This window comes from Lampetra fluviatilis, unplaced genomic scaffold (assembly GCF_964198595.1).
Source record: "Lampetra fluviatilis unplaced genomic scaffold, kcLamFluv1.1 SCAFFOLD_1254, whole genome shotgun sequence".
NCBI lineage: Eukaryota > Metazoa > Chordata > Hyperoartia > Petromyzontiformes > Petromyzontidae > Lampetra > Lampetra fluviatilis.
In genome coordinates this window covers 15,402-24,023 of record NW_027621649.1, presented here as the reverse complement: position 1 = coordinate 24,023, position 8,622 = coordinate 15,402, and the positions used below count along the sequence as shown (strand labels likewise).

The 8,622-nt window shown below is 59.5% G+C and overlaps 1 long non-coding RNA gene across 3 annotated transcripts; it reads right to left on the bottom strand.

Moving 5' to 3' along the window:
• Nucleotides 1-896: 896 nt before the first annotated feature.
• On the bottom strand, nt 897-8,328 carry LOC144955529 (uncharacterized). Of its 3 annotated transcripts, none has more exons than XR_013641710.1 (3): nt 8,217-8,328; nt 4,715-4,821; nt 897-1,072 (listed from the first exon to the last, which is right to left on the bottom strand). It is a non-coding gene; the product is annotated as an uncharacterized LOC144955529 (long non-coding RNA). The 3 variants fall into 3 exon arrangements; XR_013641709.1 differs by having other exon boundaries at nt 4,715-4,767; XR_013641708.1 differs by lacking the exon at nt 897-1,072 and adding an exon at nt 4,157-4,191 and having other exon boundaries at nt 4,715-4,767.
• Between the last annotated feature and the right edge of the window lie 294 nt (nt 8,329-8,622).

The following is an 8,622-nucleotide window of genomic DNA, read 5'->3' as shown; positions in this document are numbered from 1 at the left end:
ACGGGGAGACACGGGGAGACACGGGGAGTTGCGGGGAGACACGGGGGAGACACGGGGAGACACGGGGAGAGAGAGGGAGACACGGGGAGACGCGGGGAAACACGGGGAGAGAGACACGGGGAGGACACGGGGAGACACGGGGAGACACGGGGAGAGAAAGGGAGACACGGGGAGACGCGGGGAGACACGGGGGAGACACGGGGAGACACGGGGAGACACGGGGAGACACGGAGAGACACAGGGAGACACGGGGAGACACGGGGAGAGAGACACGGGGAGACACGGGGAGACACGGGGAGAGAGAGGGAGACACGGGGAGACACGGGGAGACACGGGGAGAGAGACACGGGGAGACACGGGGAGACACGGGGAGACACGTGGAGACACGGGGAGACACGGGGGAGACACGGGGAGACACGGGGGAGAGAGACACGGGGAGACCCGGGGAGACACGGGGAGAGAGAGTGAGAGACACGGGGAGACACGGGGAGACACGGGGAGACACGGGGAGAGAGAGAGATGGAGACACGGGGAGACACGGGGAGACACGGGGAGAGAGAGGGAGACACGGGGAGACACGGGGAGACACGTGGAGACACGGGGGAGACACGGGGAGACACGGGGAGACACGGGGAGAGAGACACGGGGAGACCCGGGGAGACACGGGGAGAGAGAGTGAGAGACACGGGGAGACACGGGGGAGACCGGGGAGAGAGAGAGAGGATCGGGGAGACACGGGGAGACACGGGGACCGGTAACAGAGAGAGAGACACGGGGAGCGCGCCCCCCCCTCCCCTCCCCCTCCCCCCCTCCCCCCCTCCCCTCCCCTCCCCCCCTCCCCTCCCCCTCCCCCCTCCCCTCCCCCCTCCCCCCTCCCCCCCTCCCCCCACCTGGCCGTGGTGGTGGAGCCCCCCCCCCCCCGTGCCCGTCCCCGTCGCTGGGCCGCTTGAGGATGCGAATCTGCGGCGTGAACTTTGTCCTCACAGACTCCTCCCCCTCCAGCAGCAGCAGCAGCGGCGGTGGTGGTGGCACTGCTGCTGCTGCAGGCGCAGCAGGGACTTGCCTGCTCCTGCTGCGGGTGGTGGGGGGGGGGCAGAGAGAGTGAGAGTGAGGGTGGGTGAGGGTGGGTGGGAGGGTGGGTGTGTGAGTGAGTGGGTGGGTGGGTGGGTGAGTGAGGTGGGTGTGTGAGGGTGAGTGGGAGTGTGTGTGAGGGTGGGTGAGTGTGTGAAGGTGAGTGGGTGGAGTGTGAGGGTGGGTGAGTGTGAGGGTGGGTGAGTGAGTGTGTGAGTGTGTGAGTGTGAGTGAGGGTGAGTGAGTGAGTGTGTGAGGGTGTGTGGGTGTGAGTGTGTGTGTGAGGGGGGGTGAGTGTGTGAGGGTGGGTGAGGGTGGGTGAGTGGGTGAGTGTGTGTGAGGGTGGGTGAGTGTGAGTGAGGGTGGGGGTGAGTGTGTGAGTGTGTGAGTGAGTGTGTGAGTGTGTGAGTGTGTGAGTGTGTGGGTGAGTGTGTGTGTGTGTGGGTGAGTGTGTAGTGGTGCTGCTGCAGGCGCAGCAGGGACATGCCTGCTCCTGCTGCGGGCGGGGGGGAGGGGGCAGAGTGAGTGAGAGAGTGAGGGTGGGTGGGAGGGTGAGTGAGTGAGTGAGTGGGTGGGTGGGTGAGTGGGTGAGTGTGAGTGAGTGTCAGTGTGTGAGTGAGTGAGTGTGTGAGTGTGTGAGGGTGTGTGGGTGTGAGTGTGTGTGTGAGGGGGGTGAGTGTGAGTGTGAGTGAGGGTGGGGGTGTGTGTGTGAGTGAGTGGGTGGGTGAGGGTGGGTGAGTGGGTGAGTGTGTGAGTGGGTGGGTGAGTGGGTGGGTGAGTGGGTGAGTGAGTGTGAGTGAGTGTCAGTGTGTGAGTGAGTGAGTGTGTGAGGGTGTGTGGGTGTGAGTGTGTGAGGGGGGGTGAGTGTGAGTGAGGGTGTGTGTGTGTGTGTGAGTGGTGGGTGGGTGAGGGTGGGTGAGTGGGTGAGTGGGTGAGTGTGAGTGAGTGAGTGTGTGAGTGTGAGTGAGGGTGAGTGAGTGAGTGTGTGAGTGTGTAGTGGCACTGCTGCTGCAAGCGCGCAGCAGGGACATGCCTGCTCCTGCTGCGGGCGGGGGGGAGGGGGCAGAGTGAGTGAGAGAGTGAGGGTGGGTGGGAGGGTGAGTGAGTGAGTGAGTGGGTGGGTGGGTGAGTGGGTGAGTGTGAGTGAGTGTCAGTGTGTGAGTGAGTGAGTGTGTGAGTGTGTGAGGGTGTGTGTGGGTGTGAGTGTGTGTGTGAGGGGGGGGTGAGTGTGAGTGTGAGTGAGGGTGGGGGTGTGTGTGTGAGTGAGTGGGTGGGTGAGGGTGGGTGAGTGGGTGAGTGTGTGAGTGTGTGTGTGAGTGTGTGAGGGTGTGTGGGGTGTGTGTGAGTGAGGGTGAGTGTGTGAGTGTGAGTGAGGGTGAGTGTGTGAGTGAGTGTGTGTGTGAGTGTGTGAGGGGTGTGTGGGTGTGTGTGAGTGAGGGTGAGTGTGTGAGTGTGAGTGAGGGTGAGTGTGTGAGTGAGTGTGTGTGTGAGTGTGTAGTGGCACTGCTGCAGGCGCAGCAGGGCCTTGCCTGCTCCTGCTGCGGGTGGTGGGGGGGGGGCAGAGAGAGTGAGGGTGGGTGAGGGTGGGTGAGTGTGTGAGTGGGTGGGTGAGTGAGTGTGAGTGAGTGAGTGAGTGTGAGTGTGTGAGTGTGTGTGAGAGGGGGTGAGTGTGAGTGAGTGTGAGTGAGTGTGTGTGTGAGGGGGGGTGAGTGGGAGTGGTGAGTGAGGGGTGAGTGAGTGAGTGAGTGAGTGGGTGAGTGTGTAGTGGCACTGCTGCAGGCGCAGCAGGGACTTGCCTGCTCCTGCTGCGGGTGGTGGGGGGGGGGCAGAGAGAGTGAGAGTGAGGGTGGGTGAGGGTGGGTGGGAGGGTGGGTGTGTGAGTGAGTGGGTGGGTGGGTGGGTGAGTGAGTGGGTGTGTGAGGGTGAGTGGGAGTGTGTGTGAGGGTGGGTGAGTGTGTGAAGGTGAGTGGGTGAGTGTGAGGGTGGGTGAGTGTGAGGGTGGGTGAGTGAGTGTGTGAGTGAGTGTGTGAGTGTGAGTGAGGGTGAGTGAGTGAGTGTGTGAGTGTGTGAGGGTGTGTGGGTGTGAGTGTGTGTGTGAGGGGGGGTGAGTGTGAGTGTGAGTGAGGGTGGGGGTGTGTGTGTGAGTGAGTGGGTGGGTGAGGGTGGGTGAGTGGGTGAGTGTGTGAGTGTGTGTGTGAGTGTGTGAGGGTGTGTGGGTGTGTGTGAGTGAGGGTGAGTGTGTGAGTGTGAGTGAGGGTGAGTGTGTGAGTGAGTGTGTGTGTGAGTGTGTGAGGGTGTGTGGGTGTGTGTGAGTGAGGGTGAGTGTGTGAGTGTGAGTGAGGGTGAGTGTGTGAGTGAGTGTGTGTGTGAGTGTGTAGTGGCACTGCTGCAGGCGCAGCAGGGACTTGCCTGCTCCTGCTGCGGGTGGTGGGGGGGGGGCAGAGAGAGTGAGAGTGAGGGTGGGTGAGGGTGGGTGGGAGGGTGGGTGTGTGAGTGAGTGGGTGGGTGGGTGGGTGAGTGAGTGGGTGTGTGAGGGTGAGTGGGAGTGTGTGTGAGGGTGGGTGAGTGTGTGAAGGTGAGTGGGTGAGTGTGAGGGTGGGTGAGTGTGAGGGTGGGTGAGTGAGTGTGTGAGTGTGTGAGTGTGAGTGAGGGTGAGTGAGTGAGTGTGTGAGGGTGTGTGGGTGTGAGTGTGTGTGTGAGGGGGGGTGAGTGTGAGTGTGTGTTAGGGTGGGTGAGTGTGAGTAGGTGAGTGGGTGGGTGTGTGAGTGAGTGTGTGAGAGTGTGTGTGAGTGAGTGTGAGTGTGTGTGTGAGTGTGTAGTGGCACTGCTGCAGGCGCAGCAGGGCCTTGCCTGCTCCTGCTGCGGGTGGTGGGGGGGGGGCAGAGAGAGTGAGGGTGGGTGAGGGTGGGTGAGTGTGTGAGTGGGTGGGTGAGTGAGTGAGTGTGTGAGTGAGTGAGTGAGTGTGTGAGTGTGTGTGAGAGGGGGTGAGTGTGAGTGAGTGTGAGTGAGTGTGTGTGTGAGGGGGGGTGAGTGGGAGTGTGAGTGAGGGTGAGTGAGTGAGTGAGTGGGTGAGTGTGTAGTGGCACTGCTGCAGGCGCAGCAGGGACTTGCCTGCTCCTGCTGCGGGTGGTGGGGGGGGGGCAGAGAGAGTGAGAGTGAGGGTGGGTGAGGGTGGGTGGGAGGGTGGGTGTGTGAGTGAGTGGGTGGGTGGGTGGGTGAGTGAGTGGGTGTGTGAGGGTGAGTGGGAGTGTGTGTGAGGGTGGGTGAGTGTGTGAAGGTGAGTGGGTGAGTGTGAGTGAGTGTGAGGGTGGGTGAGTGAGTGTGTGAGTGAGTGTGTGAGTGTGAGTGAGGGTGAGTGAGTGAGTGAGTGTGTGAGGGTGTGTGGGTGTGAGTGTGTGTGTGAGGGGGGGTGAGTGTGAGTGTGTGTTAGGGTGGGTGAGTGTGAGTAGGTGAGTGGGTGGGTGTGTGAGTGAGTGTGTGAGAGTGTGTGTGAGTGAGTGTGAGTGTGTGTGTGAGTGTGTGTGAGTGTGAGGGAGTGCGAGTGAGTGTGTTTCTCTCTCGGGAGTGATAGAGTAGCAATCAGCACTTGCCCCTACAGCCTGCTAGAGGCTACACGGGGGACCTTTGTCTGTGTGAGTCTCACCTCTCCCGCTTTGTGTAAATCTTCAGCGTCGCGTCCAGTTGACGATCCAGCTCCTGGGAACGAGTTCCAACTCCGGTGAGATTCGGGGTTTCCACCACCACCACCACCTGCTCCACCACCACCATCTCCACTACCACCACCACCATCTCCACCACCACCACCGTCTCCACCACCACCACCATCATCATCATCTCCACCACCACCACCACCATCATCATCATCTCCACCACCACCACCATCATCTCCACCACCATCATCTCGACCACTACCACCACCGTCTCCACCACCACCATCTCCACCACCACCACCATCATCATCATCTCCACCACCACCACCACCATCATCATCATCTCCACCACCACCACCATCTCCACCACCATCATCTCCACCACCACCACCATCATCTCCACAACCACCATCACCTTCTCCACCACCACCATCTCCGTCTCCACCACCACCAACACCACCACCATCTCCACCACCACCATCATCATCATCATCTCCACCACCACCATCTCCACCACCATCTCCACCACCACCACCACCACCGTCTCCACCACCACCGTCTCCACCACCACCATCTCCACCACCACCATCTCCACCACCACCACCACCATCTCAGTCTCCACCACTAACACCACCGTCTCCACCACCACCACCTCTACCCCCTCAATCACCACCATCACCATCTCCACCACCACCAACACCACCACCATCTCCACCACCACCATCATCATCATCATCATCTCCACCACCACCACCATCATCTCCACCACCATCTCCACCACCACCACCAACAACAACCGCCGTTCGCCACTAAGTGGCGGTGACGCCACCACGACGCTTGTGCCAGGCCATGTGCACTTTGAGGCCACGTGAAGTGTCGAACGCCCGCTGGCAGGAGGTCACGGGGCAGACCCAGGTGCCACGGGTCGACTGACTGAGATGACCGAGACGACTGGCTGATGCACCACCTGTGCCCTACTGTACCAACTTGCTGTGCTTTAGCCACCCAGCGCTCCGCTCGTTGTTGTGAGCATCGCTCCTCCACCCTCCGTTGTTGTTGGAGGGCGACTGCCTCCAACTGCCGAGTAGCGTCCTTCACGAGCCTCCTCCACAGAGGCCGATCTTGACACCGCTGGTACCAGTCATCGGCAAGTCCACTCAGCTCCACGTCCTCCTGTACCACATCACTCCATCTCCTCTCTAGCCCGCGCCGTGCCCGTCTAGCCCCCTTGATCCAGCTGAACAAAAGCGGTTTGGGCATGCGGTGGCTGGGCATGTGGGCTACATGATCCAGCCAACGCAGCCTTGCCTGCCGGAGGAGCTCACCGATGGCCCAGATCTTTCAAGGATTTGTGAGCTCCTCACACAATCCAGCCTGCAGGTTAAACCCAGGATGGATCGTAGGCAGGCCAGCCTGAATGTTTACAACCGGCGAAGATGCTCCATTAGGGGGGTCCACGTTTCGCAAGCGTAGAGAAGGGAGGGAATGACCGTGGCCGAGAAGACCTGAAGCTTCGTGCGGAGCGACAGACCAGGTAGCTTCCACACAGCGTTACGCAACCGATGAAAAGATATTGCCGCTCGACTGATTCGGAGTGAGGCCTCTACTGTTAAACTGGAGCCGGTCATAAGCACACTGCCCAGGTATGGGAAACTCTCCACTCTCTCCATAACTGCCCCATCACCGATTAGGAGTTGTGGGGGTGGAGTGTCCGATGGTACAAAATACCCAGGCAGGTGCTTAGTTTTGGTGGGGCTGATGGTAAGGCCCCACCTCTTAGTGGCAAGCTCCAGTCTCAGCAGCAGCGTCTCCAACTCCTCCTCTGAATGAGCAGCTATTACAAAATCATCGGCATACATAACGTGGTTAACCAATAGGGAGCCATCCCTTGATCGCACCCGGGCATTGATCAGCCTCCCATTATATCTGTACCAAATGGAATTCCTCTGGTACAGCTATTGAAGGCTTCACGAACTACGTGGTCAAAATGTTAAATAATGTGGGAGCCAGAGGACATCCCTGTCGCACCCCAAGGTGTACAGGGAAAGGCTCCGACTCCCGGCCACGTAGTTTTACCCGGGCCCGCTCACCATCACGAAGGTCCTTAATGATCGTGAGCAGAGGGTCAGGGACTCTGAAAGCACGAAGAACAGCCCAGAGCCCAGGCCTACTGATGGTATCATAGGCCTTGACCAGGTCAATAAAGCAGAGATGTAGGTCTTGTTGGAATTCCCTACACCTCTGCTGTAGCAGACGGACAGAAAATATGGCATCTGTGCAGGACCGCCCTTTCCTGAAACCGCATTGGGGCTCCGCAAGCCTCTCCTCAGAGTGCCTAGCAAGGCGATGTTGAATAATCCTTGCCAGGACCTTTCCCGGCACACACTGAGTGAGATGCCCCTGTAGAATAATCCTTTAAACCACGACTTAAACACATACACACACACTCAGACACACCACACACCACACATATACACAGATACACCACACGCACACCATCTGAACCACACCGAACACACTGTAGTGCACTACACACTGCGCTACAAACCACAATGCACCATAGACTACAGGACACACGGTCTACCACCACCACCCTCACTACCCCCACACTCAACACTCTCACCTTCACCATCACCACCACCACCACCACTCACCACCACCATCACACTCACCACCACCACCCTCACCACCACCACCACACTCACCACCGCCATCACACTCACCACCACCACACTCACCACACTCACCACTCTCACCTTCACCACCACCACCACCTCCACACTCACCACCACCACCCTCACCAACACCACCACACTCACCACCACCACCACACTCACCACCACCACACTCACCACCACCACACTCACCACCACCACACTCACCACCATCACACTCACCACCACCTCCCTCACCACCACCTCACTCACCCTCACCACCACCACTCACCCTCCACCACCACCCTCCTCACCACCTCCACCACCCTCACCCACCTCACCCTCACCACTACCACCCTCACCACCACTCCCCTCACCCTCACCCACCTCACCCTCACCACTCACCCCCCTCACCACTCACCCCCCTCACCACCACCCCCTTCACCACCACCACCCCCTCACCCTCACCACTCACCCCCCTCACCACCACTCCCCTCACCACCACCACCCTCACCACTCACCCCCCTCACCACCACCACCACCCTCACCACTCACTCCCCTCACCACCCTCACCACTCACCCCCCTCACCACCACCACCACCTCACCCTCACCACTCACCCCCCTCACCACCACCACCTCACCCTCACCACTCACCCCCCTCACCACCACCACCACCCCCCTCACCACTCACCCCACTCACCCTCACCACTCACCCTCACCACTCACCCTCACCACTCACCCCACTCACCCTCACCACTCACCCCCCTCACCACTCACCCCACTCACCCTCACCACTCACCCCACTCACCCTCACCCTCACCACTCACCCTCACCACTCACCCCGCTATCGTCTGCCTCCTCCCAGTTCTCCACCACATCTTCATCTCCGCTGGCCATCATCTCCGATCCACCTCCACGTCCACCACCACCTCCACCTCCACGTCCACCACCTCCACCACCTCCACCACCACGTCCACCACCACCTCCACCTCTGTGGGGTTGAAACTTGAACCTTTAAGCTATATCCCTTTGAAGCGCCTTCTTATTTAGCCTTATTTAGCCTTGTTAAAACCAGCTGCCACGATTGTGTGTTAGTTGATCTCTTTCGCTGTATAACAATAATAACTTTAATTGTTTATCTCTTTCGCTATATAACTATAACAACTTTGAAATGTTTAATCTCTTTCGCTTTTTAAATTCTATTAAATTTTTTAGTTCGTTGTTTCAGCGCCTTCTTATTTGACCT